Consider the following 12,510-nt stretch of genomic DNA (forward strand, 5'->3'; position numbering starts at 1 on the left):
AGCACGCAAGCATACATGGGGCCCATATGGGACCCATATGGTTTCCCATGTGGGACCTATATGGGCTACCCATGTGGGACCCAGATGGGTTTTGCAAACCATTTTGGCATGAGTCTCATATGGTATGTTTTATATGGGACCATTGTTGGACCCTTATGGGTCCCAGATCTTATAACCCGTTATCGGAAAGGGAATAAGACTGCATAAAACACAGGTTGTGTCAGGTTCGTACCTTTTAATATCACTAACGTTACATATCAATACAACGGATGTGACGTCATAAACGTAACGTAATGCGGAAGACGTCACGTAAAGAAAGGCGGCAAATGAACGTCAATACTTTACATACTGGGGGCCACGAAAGTTATAAGGGTATCTATAGTTCTTCTGAAAGTATACATACACATAAAACAGAAATGCACACTGAATTATAATCTCAAATTTTCAAAGTCTCTATGTAGTTCTAGAATTCTGTATTACTATTCATTTATCGAAAGTTCTCTTTTTGGCACTTAAACAGTCACAGTCACTTAATGAAATAGCTCAAATTTCTAAAATTGCAATGTCTCTGTATACTGTTTGTCACGCGAATCTTTCACTGATAATTGGAACACGCGAATCTTTCACTGATAACTGGAAAAGGCACTTCATTTCCAATGCATACAATTTGACTATGGGTCTATTCGCAATACCGTTACTCGTTCTTATTTTGGCTGCTCTGGTATATCCGTCATTTCCGTAAATTAGTTCTTGCACGACCGCAAGCTTCCATTGGGAACGGGGAGATTCATCATGAATTTGGACGACATCTCCAACGTTTATCTTCTGCTCGTTGATTCCCGTCGTCTGGTGATGTTCTCGTAAAACGAGGTGAGGTACTCGTGGCGCCACCTATCTCTGAAATGTTGTACGACCTTCTGCTAAAGTCTGGCTTGTCGAGATAAGTCAACACCACTGTTAAGGTTAGTATTCGTCGCTGAATCATCTGTAGAGTTATAGTACGGTAACGTAGTTAATCTCCAGCCGCAGAGAAGGTGAGCTGGAGTCAGGGGTTCTGGATATGACGAACCGGATGTTACGAATGTGAGTGGCCTGTCATTCATCACGGCTTCTATCTCTGTGACGACTGTCTGTAATGCATCGAACTGATGTAGGATCGACCCAGTATCTTCTTCAGTGTTGACTTCGTGAGACTAATTAGACACGTTTCGGGATGAACTTCCACTGAGTACTTTTCATGCTAAGAGCGTCTTGTACTGTCTTGGATTAGAACAGGCGTTGTATATGGTACCAAGTACTTTCGTAGTGTCGTCTGCTTCAAGCACTTTCTCTGACGTAGCTAGGTTCCTCATTTGTTGACTGTTTGAGCTCCATGACCGAAGGTTGAAACCAGCTTCTAGCATGAGATTTCGTGCGTTACGATAATATTCGAATGTATCCGATTCTTCGGGAAGGCTTGTCAATATGTTGTCAACATACAGGTCTCTCTTAAGGATCTGGCATATCCAGTTGTTGTTGTTTTGGAGATGCTTCAGAATCGTCGCATTAAGTATGAAGGGGGAACAGGTAGCACCAAATAACACTGCCTTAAATCTGTAGGTTTCTAGGGAACTATCTGGGTCGGTAGGGTCACTTAACCACAGGAATCTCGTGTAATCACGATCCTTCTCGTCTAATCTCACGGGTAGAAATGCCTTTTCGATGTCAGTAGATATGGCGTATTTATAAAGTCTGAATCGCACCAAAATACTGATCAAGTTGTTCAATAACGGGGGAGTAGATTCTAAGCAATCATTCAAACTTGGCTGGTTCCGGGATTCTCTGCAGCTACAATCGCACACTATACGAATGGGGGTCGTCGTTGAGTCTTTTCTGATTTCATGGTGGGGAATATAATGGACATCTTGGGAGGCTATCTCTAAGTCTGGGACCTTTTCTATGAAATCTGTGCAAACTTGTTCTTTTATGATTTCGCCGTACTTTTTAAGTAGGTGTGGCTCCTGACGTAGGCAGTGAATCGTTTTCTCTGTACGTCGTTTCCTTATGAAGTAATTGGAGGGTAAGGGAGGGTGATCTAGTTTCCATGGCAACATGCGGAATAACGTCCATCTTCGAACTTGATTGCAGTGGTCTGGTAAGTCTGTAGGTATTCTGTACTGTATGGATCCTCTTCTGGTGTAATACCCATGGACTCAAGTTTCCGGAAGCGCTCTAACTCGTGGACATCTGGTGGTGAGGTAAGTACATTCATTATGTGACTAGTGGGCGTATTCGTAGGTGAACTCGGGAGTGGACCGGATAGGAGGTACCCAATCTTGGAGCTTACTGCGGTAGGTCCATTTCCGCGTACTATTCAGTTCTGTACTATCTTCCAATAGTGGTCTGCGCCGATCAACAGGGAAATTTCGTAGGATTCGTCATCTATGATTGGGTGGGCTAACTTAAGTCCTCGTAGATAGGGTAAGTCTTTCACATCACGTTGTAGGTTACGTTATGGTACTGCAATGGTCGGCACAACAAGGACCTGGATGGCAATCTTCCTTCCGGAATCTGTTACTAGGTATACAGTGGACGTATCCCTGAAGCGTACATTCTGGTTCGAGTCTCCAAAGGACGTCAGATGAATTATCTCGGGATTTCCACGGGGTAAATGTAGTTCGTCGGCTAATTTTTCTGTAATAAATGAGCGTTGAGCTCTCTCATCAAAAAGAATTGTGGCGTCTACTCTGAACTGTTGGTTGCACACTGGGGCGATGGCTGTCTTCAGTAGTACATAAGAAGGGGACTGCGTCGAAGAATGGAGTATGGCTGTGGTTTGTTGGTTTCTCTGTTGATCTGAGGTTGTTGGGGCTGTAGGGACTGTGGGAGCTGTCGGCTGGGCAGACTTCCGGTCACATATACTGGTGTGGTGTTTCCGTTGGCAACGGCGACATCGAAAGTTGGATCGACACTTTGACACTTGATGACTACCACGACAGTTAAAACACAATTGTTTATTCTTGACAATGTCAATACGGGACTGGTAAGTAGTTACCTTGGTACAGTCGGTCGGGGAATGCTGTTCTCTGCAAAACAACGGACGTGACGTCATAAACGTAACGTAATGCGGAAGACGTCACGTAAAGAAAGGCGGCAAATGAACGTCAATACTTTACACCCGTGTGGGACCTTTCTGGGTCCCATATCGTATATATTATGGACCGTTTAGGGGCGTTCTGGGATTGTGTGGGTCTTATTGATTTATTGATATTGTCAACAGGATCCGTAACATTGTAGCTGCCCATGTAGTTGTTTCCGGATCACTTTGGACTGTTTTATTCTCCAGATCTATTGCACCTCCAAGTCACTTCATCACAGATCCTTTGTAAAGGCATTCTGTAAAGTAGAAACAGTAATGCCAGTCTGAGCACATGTCCATAAAAATCATGACTATTTGCAAAATATCATGACATATTTGCAAGCATTTTACATGTTTCTAAGAAAATAAATGACAAATCTACAAGATTACAAAGATAATCCAGCTCGCAACTGGGAGATAGATTTGTACAGAACAAGAAAAGGGTATTAACACATCATGAAAGTATAAAGAAATACTTTTTAGACTTTGGACAAACGTGATACATTTGTCCAGACCAGCCCAGATATAGCCCATAAGGGTCCCTTATAGGCTGCCCACAAGGGTCGTAAAACACATGAAAAACAATTTTCAGTGTATTTATCAAAGTTGCTTCGTACATTTTAAACAAAAACACTTCATTTAGCTATTTGTAGTAATTAATCAAAACTCTTACCTTTTTAAGAACTGCGAACGATTCTTCCTGAAATGATAAATCTATCAACAACCCAACTATGTTGCCATTATGGACGTTTTCCTTTTCAAAAGTGCGCCCGATTCAAATAATCTCGCCAGGTTTGATTTTTTTAAAAGTTCCCTTTTTTGTTAAATTCAGTGTATGCAATAGCAAGTTAAGAAATGATTGTAAAATCGTTACACATTTGTTTTTCATTTTTAAAAATTATATAAATAAATAAATAAATAAACAAAATATATAGATATATATATACACTGCCCGAACAGTCACGAAAGGAAATATGGGACCCTTCTGGGAAACATATTTTTTTTAAACCAGAGAAATGTATTAAAATTCGTAGAAAACATAGAAACACGATTGTTTATACTTGTGACAACACTTATTGTCTTAAAATCAAGACGTTGGTGCATCACTTCACTGAGACATTGTACATGGGTCCCATGTGGGTCCGATGTGGGCAAATACCTGTTAAACAATATGGGACCAACACTGGATGTTTCTTTTGACACCAAAGAAAATGTACAAAAATTCAAAGAAAACAAATAAAAAAAATTTCTATCCTAGTGACACCAATTATAAACCTAAAAATTAATACATTGATATATTACATCGCTGAGATCTTGTATATGGGCCCCATATGGGTCCAATATGGGCAAATACTGACAATATGGGACCCAGATGGGACGCTTCTTAGAAACATGTTTCTTCTGAGACCAAAGAAAATGTACAAACATTCGAAGAAAACATAAAAAATGAATTTCTATACTGGTGACATCAATTACAAACTTAAAATGAATACATTTGTAATTCATATCGCTGAGACATTGTATGTGGGTCCCATATGGGTCCGATGTGGGTTTTTTTTCAATATGGGTTCCATTTGGGACCCGTATGGTACATTTGCCCAGATATAGCCCATATGGACCCCATATAGGCTTGCGTGCTGGATATGATCCAGTTCAATAAAAAAGGGTCCAAATCATTAACATGTTACACCAGAAACCAAAAACAATGATGTGTTACAATTAATTTCTACATAGTCATAATCTTTAACTTTATACTTTATACAAAATTAAAGAATGTTAATACTTTAATTTTATACATGTTTACAAATACAGTGGTTTTCTCGAGTCATCAATACTAAGAAATATAGAATCTGGAGAATGACAACACTTAGCATTCTGGGGGATACCTAGTCTACCTTTCATCCATTTTGAGACCATAAAGAATACTAAAATTAGAATATATATATTCACAGAATCTCCATGGATAGAAATTAAAGATCGTGACAGTACTTTTCTTACTAGCACTATTTACAGACATCCACATTATACTATTGATGTTTGGGCCAGATTGGCAGTATGTATTGATAAAGCTACCGAAATATCAAATAACATTATTCTTGTTGGAGATGTAAATGAAATCAACTTTGTGATACCGATACAAAAACAGCGATCTGTTCATGATATACAACATGACTAATTTTATTACAGAAGCAACTCGCGTCTCTAATAACTCCAGTAACTTAATCGACCCTATAGCTGTCCCAAATGGCATTTTAATGTTTATGGCTGGCATTTTAAAATCAGATAATTATATAAGCGACCATTACGGTACATATGCACATATCGAGATTAACATCCAACATAATACACCTTTTAAAAGTAATGTATGGAATTATAAACGTACCAATTTTGAAATGTTTAATAATCTGATATAAGCAACTAATTGGCCCTTCTTATACAACGATACTTTAAACAATGCATACGACTCTTTTGTTAATAAATTTCTAGAATTAGGGAAAAAATGTATACCGTCATCTTTTGTTACTGTCTGTCCTAATGACAAGCCTTGGTATAATTCAGAAATACGGAAAAACTCACGACAATGTGACCGACTGAAAACCAATGCACTTCAGTCTGGAAAAGATTCTAATCGGCACAAATACAACTGTACACGCAAAAAAGTAAATAATATGATAAAACATGCAAAAGAGTTATTTTATAGTAATATAGAATTGACATTGAATGACCTCACCAACACAGACCTGCGTCAATATTGGAAAATATATAACATAATATTTATAGTGAAGCTAAATCCTGTATAGTAAAGCTAAATCTTTTGTGTTAAGGTTAATAATGACTTGTAAAACGTTTTCAGTTTCGTTGGCCACCCGTTTTATTTTCGATACAAATGTATTTTTGAATGATTTAACTCAGTTTATGTCTGCAAAATATGAAGGTTTAGTCAACATGTCTAAAGCAACTTTTGAAAGTTTAAGACTATTTTTGTTACTTTACGCAGATGACACTGTGTTACTGGCGGAAGTCGGACAGACTTGCAGAGAGCTTTGAATGTTGTGTTTGAATATTGTGAGTTATGGGATGTACATATTAATGAGGCTAAAACTAAAATAGTTAGATTTCGTAAAGCTAAAAGTAACAAAAGGGTATTTAGTTTTATGCATAATGGTAAACAATTAGAAACTGTTGATAATTTTTTCATATTTGGACATTCTTTTTAATTACAAAATCTAAGAAAAAGCTAGTCGATCAGAAAAACAATGTTTTCGGTTATTCAGAAAAAGCTGTTAACTCAACTTGCCAGTTTCAATTCAGCTTCATTCGTTTAATAATAAAATTGTTGTTCCGATACTATTATACGGTAGTGAGGTTTCGGGTACAGAGCAGATAAGTATAATAGAGCAATTTCAACTTCGGTTTGTATATTGATTCTAAATTTGAAAGCTACAACCCCAAACTGTATGATTTATGGATAGATGGGTGTACAGCCTTTAGCATTACAAGTGAAGGCTCGAGTATAATATTATTGGTGTAAAGTAATTAATTCAAGAGGCGATAAGATTTGTAAATTCGCGAACGAGTAAACAAGTGTTTCTTTGCACATAAATGGTACACGCATTTCTTCTTGGATTTCTTTTGTAAAAGAAAACTTTCGATGAACTTGGAATATCTGAATATTTTTATGCTAAGTATACAGACATTAATTGTTTTAAAACAATTGTTAAAAGTAGGTTAAAAAATCAGTTTTTGCATGTTAGCATGACTGTCTATCGTACTTATAAAAACGAATTTGATTTAGAGGAGTCTGCCACCTCTGCCCGAAGCATTTGCTAGGTGATGAATTTCATTATCTCTTGGAATGCAGGTGCTTTAAATTCATTAGAAAGAAGTTTATTCCCATTAATGTTTCTACTCGTTCTAACATTTAGCACCTTGATAACCCCTTGAATAGTAAAGATTAGCTTTTACTTGTTAAGTTAGCACTGTTTTGTAAAAGTTAAATGTCAAAGTTTATATAGCTCAGTCTCCAGTTTCTATATTTTTTAGTGTTGATGTTTCGAGAAAATCACTGTATTTGTAAACATGTATAAAAAGTATTAACATCCTTTAATTTTGTATAAAAGTAAAGATTATGACTATGTAGAAGTTAAATGTAACACATCATTGTTTTTAGTTTCTGGTGTAACATGTAAATGTTTTGGACCCTCTCTTATTGAATTGGATCATACGTATCATATAAGGGAGAACACTGTATCATACATATCATATAAGGGAGAATATTTTGTGTTGTGATTCCATCGGTATTTTTAAGCCTCTGGATTATCTCCCAGTAACAGTTAGTATTATGGTGAATATACTTTTTCATTATTTTTGTATCTGTAGTTTTTTGGGTTGTCTCCCTTTCATCTTTGAGTCAGGTTTCTGTTGGAGGTCAAATTCATTTTAGTCAGACATATTTACTTTGCACCACATATTGTACAATATTGATTTTATGATGTGGCTATTCTGTTATTTTTGTTGACCTGTTATATCCATATGCATATTATATGCCTTGGATTTAAATAAAACTGAAACTGAAACTAAAACTGACATTTTTCAAAGAGCTGTCAAACATAGCTGGACCCATTTCAGAGAACATACCTCATTTTAAAGAATTATGATAAAACTGACATAAAATGAAGAGAAAAGTAGGTGTCATTTATCTTCTAAGAGAGATTTCTCTTGAAATTGACTTTCACTTCACCAAATATTCTTTCCCATTTTTTCTACCAAAATGTCAACAATACATTCACAAAAAAAAAAAATAAACAAAAATCAGCTTTAATTTAGACCTCTGTGGCCGTGCCAAGTGAAAAATAAGTGTTCAAAAACTTGTCTAGACCAGATAGCTCCCATCCTTTACCATAGTCAGGCCGAAAAAGACCAAAAAATCACAGTTATTTGCCCGTGGTTGACCAAAATAAGGAAGTGGTTGCGCGGAAAATAGTTCCTCTGTTTGATGGTGAATATTCATGAAGTTTTGAGTGAAAGACCTCCAATACTGTCATAATTGAATAGAAGAGATATGGCATAGTAGGTACATGCACAATTTGACAGATTGAGAATATCAGAATATGCATAACATGAAATTCTGTTAGAGTCAGTTTTGCCTGTTTACGGCCATGTTTATTGTGGCTGGAATTTTTTTTCTTGAATAGTTCTGTTGAGTGCAGATAGTTCTGAGAGGTTTGAAACGCAGGCAAAATTGCAATAGTGTCCAGTGTTTATATAGAACATATAGTAAAATAACTGTGATATTAGGCCAGAAAGCAAACGCTGTGTAGAACTATTTTCCACGCCATTGAGATAATTTTACAGACACATTTTTATTTACAACATCTTAAATGATCATTTTATAAAAAAATGTTTATTGATTATATATTTTCGCAAATGATATTAGCCGAATCGAATAACGCAGTCATATAATAAAGGTATACTGAACCTTAATTTTATATTTGAAACTATGAATAATTACTACATATATGCATGTTTACCTGTATTAACAGTATATGCATTACATCTAAAATCGTACACACATGATTATAGCTAAAACATTATGAACTACCAATGAAAAAACTGGAAGTTTTTTAACAAACAGCTATAAATGCGTGACATTTATTAATGAATGAAGATCTACACACAAATTAAATCATAAATATATTTAATGCAGTCGAAGATTTTGTACATTTGAAATAAATATCAACGGAACTTTTTTCTAGTGAAGAATCTGTATTAGAGTATCATCTTCACTTTTAAGGGAGACCGAAGTTATCTTAAACATTTAAGCTGCATTTTCAAATATGAAAATTGAGATAAATAATCTGAATATGACACATGACTCAATTATTCTGACATGAGGTTCTGCACTTGGACCCCGCTCATTTCAAATATTTCGAAAGGGGGTTAAACATCCAAAGATGTTTTAAAAGGATGACTACAAAGGTCATTACAAAGAGCTCATCCCTAATCTCTTATTTTAATGTGTAAGAAATATTTTACATCAGACTGTAATTATATGAAGACTTTTACAATAGTAGGTTCAGATACAAAAATAAACTGACTTTTTTCTGCTTTTTTGTCTGAATTCAGTGAGGTTCTACCTTTTGTTATGGGGAATGTTGCTGAATGTAACCAGTCTGTCCAATGAAACTATATCTTTTGTACGCAATTAAATGGATAAAATTATTTCCTTTTTGCTAGTGGTGTAATCTTTATGTTGACAAAAGCGTTACAACAAATTATATAAAAAAACAGGAATGGGGACAGAGAAATACTAAAAATAAAAACAAATACGGGCAGTAAAGAAGCGAAAAGCGGGTAATATCTGGTGCTTCCTGTTCAAAAGGGCGATCGCTATTAGAATACCGCAAAGATGATGCGTAGTAGTCGATGTGGGAGAAGTTCTGACTCTGTGCTTTATCGGGTATATGAGAATCTTTTTTCATAAAAATACTGTTTTAGAACATTGTATAAAGTTTTTCTTTAAAAAAGCCTATGTAAATAAGAAAAAAGTATATCCATTTAAACAAGTTGATGCTAACATATGAAATACATTCTTCCCCAAAATCACAGGTCGAGTAGAACCTCCAGAAAGCGGATATTTTGTAATCAAATATATAATATCTCTCTCCCCCAAAGTGCCTGGTCTAATAGAATCTCTAGGAGAGGATATTTTGTAATTAAATGAATAATATCTCTCTCCCCCAAACTGCCTGGTGTAGTAGAATCTCCAGAAAGCGGATATTTTGTAATTAAATGTATAATATATCTCTCCCCCAAACTGCCTGGTGTAGTAGAATCTCCAGAAAGCGGATATTTTGTAATTAAATGTATAATATTTCTCTCCCCAAAACTGCCTGGTGTAGTAGAACCTCCAGAAAGCGGATATTTTGTAATTAAATGTATAATATCTCTCTCCCCCAAACTACCTGGTCTAGTAGAACCTCCAGAAAGCGGATATTTTGTAATTAAATGTATAATATCTCTCTCCCCAAAACTGCCTGGCCGAGTAGAACCTCCAGAAAACGGGTAGTTAGTAATTAAATGCATAAATGTATAATATCTCTCTCTCCCCCAAACTGCCTGGTTGAGTAGAACCTCCAGAAAGCGGATATTTTGTAATTAAATGTATAATATCTCTCTCCCCCAAACTGCCTGGTGTAGTAGAATCTCCAGAAAGTGGATATTTGGTAATTAAATGTATAATATCTCTCTCCCCCAAACTGCCTGGTCTAGTAGAACCTCCAGAAAATGGATATTTGGTAATTAAATGTATAATATCTCTCTCCCCCAAACTGCCTGGCCGAGTAGAACCTCCAGAAAACGGGTATTTTGTAATTAAATGCATAAATGCATAATATCTCTCTCTCCCCCAAACTGCCTGGTCGAGTAGAATCTCCAGGAAGCGGATATTTTGAAATTAAATGTATAATATCTCTTGCCCCTAAACTGCCTGGTCGAGTAGAACCTCCAGAAAGCGGATATTTTGTAATTAAATGTATAATATCTCTCTCCCCCAAACTGTCTGGTCTAGTAGAATCTCCAGGACAGGATATTTTGTAATTAAATGTATATTATCTCTCTCCCCTAAACTGCCTGGTCTAACAGAACCTCCAGAAAGCGGATATTTTGTAATTAAATGTATAATATCTCTCTTCCCCAAACTGCCTGGTCTAACAGAATCTTCAGAAAGCGGATATTTTGTAATTAAATGTAAAATATCTCTCTCCCCCAAACTGCCTGATCGAATAGAACCTCCAGAAAGCGGATATTTTGTAATTAAATGTATAATATCTCTCTCCCCAAAACTGCCTGGTCTAGTAGAATCTCCAGAAAGCTGATATGTAACCACCAAATCTGTAAGAAGAAATTTTTAAAGTTAACATTTGTCTATTTGGAATGCAATTAAGATGTTTCATATATTATGACGTACTTTTGATATGGGAGAAACATTAGAAACATTTTAAATATAGACATTAATGCATTACAAGAGGGTCATTATGACCCTGGATCGCTCACCTGAGTAATATGAGCTACTTTCAAATGTCAAACTGATGCTAAAATATTAAGAAAATAGGCCAGTAAGTCACATTCATGGTCACTGAAAGTCAGTGTTAAGATCGGTATGCAAAACTGTATATGTCATCCAAATTTCAAGGCTGTAACTTAAAAACAAGAAAGTAGGTCAGTAGGTCAAGGTCACAGTCAAGTGATCCATAATTACTTGGGGTCATAAGGTTATTATGATTAAACAATCTAGGAATAATGATCAGATAATTTTAAAGTATTTCTTCCTATATAACTCATATACAAGTGACCATCGGGGCTGGGCCTCTTTTCGACCCAGGGGCATAATTTGAACAACTTTGTTAGAGAACCACTAAGCAATGCTACATAACACATTTGTATCATAGCTCGGTGTTTTTTCTTAACAAATTTTCTGCAGGTAAATCGTATACACTGAGTGCAGGGTGTGGTAACTAAAAGTGTACAGCCATCCAGCTGGCTTACGGAAGGTCGGTGGTTCTACCCAGGTGCCCGCTCGTAATGAAATAATGCACGGAGGTGCACCTGGGGTCTTCCTCCACCATTAAAGCTGGAAAGTCGTCATATGACCTATCATGTGTCGGTGCGACGTTAAATCCAACAAAAAAAAAAAAAAACAAAAAAAAAAGTGTACAGGTATTAAATACCGCACTGTTGGATAGAAAAGTATGCCAGCGTGTATGGGCGTGTCTCTAACAGCAGACAGCGAAGGGTATTTTATTGATTTTCTGCGCTCGCATTGGTTTATTTCACCTGAGCTTTACACATTTGTAAAAGCAAGGATTTTAAGTACTCACTGAACTGCTGTATATAGCAATGTGGAACGCCTACTGAACTACCATATATGGATGGCTATGATACAAAACAGAAAGAACATTAAAACTCTCGGGTAAACGATTTATACTTGGGGGCTAGGCCCCCTGGTACAAATCGTTTACCCTCGAGTTTCAATGCTCTTTCTATTACATCAAAGGCCTTGAACTTTGAGACAAGAAGGTTTTTAAAGTTTTTCCCTATGTAGGTCTATGTAAAACTTGGGACCCCAGAGCAGGGCCTCTTTTCACCCCAGGGGCATAATTTGAAAAAGTTTGGTAGAGGACCATAGGGGTTAGGCCTTGCAGTTTCAGTCAGGAAGATTTTTGAAGATTTCTCCTATATAAGTGTATGTAAAACTTGTGACTCCCGGGACAGGGCCTCTTTTCACCCCAGGGTAATAATTTGAACAATCTTAGTAGAGGACCACAAGGCAATGCTACACACCAAATATCGAAGGCCTAAATCTTGTGGTTTCAGATAAGAAGATTTTTAAA

This window comes from Mercenaria mercenaria, chromosome 6 (genome assembly GCF_021730395.1).
Source record: "Mercenaria mercenaria strain notata chromosome 6, MADL_Memer_1, whole genome shotgun sequence".
Taxonomy (NCBI): domain Eukaryota; kingdom Metazoa; phylum Mollusca; class Bivalvia; order Venerida; family Veneridae; genus Mercenaria; species Mercenaria mercenaria.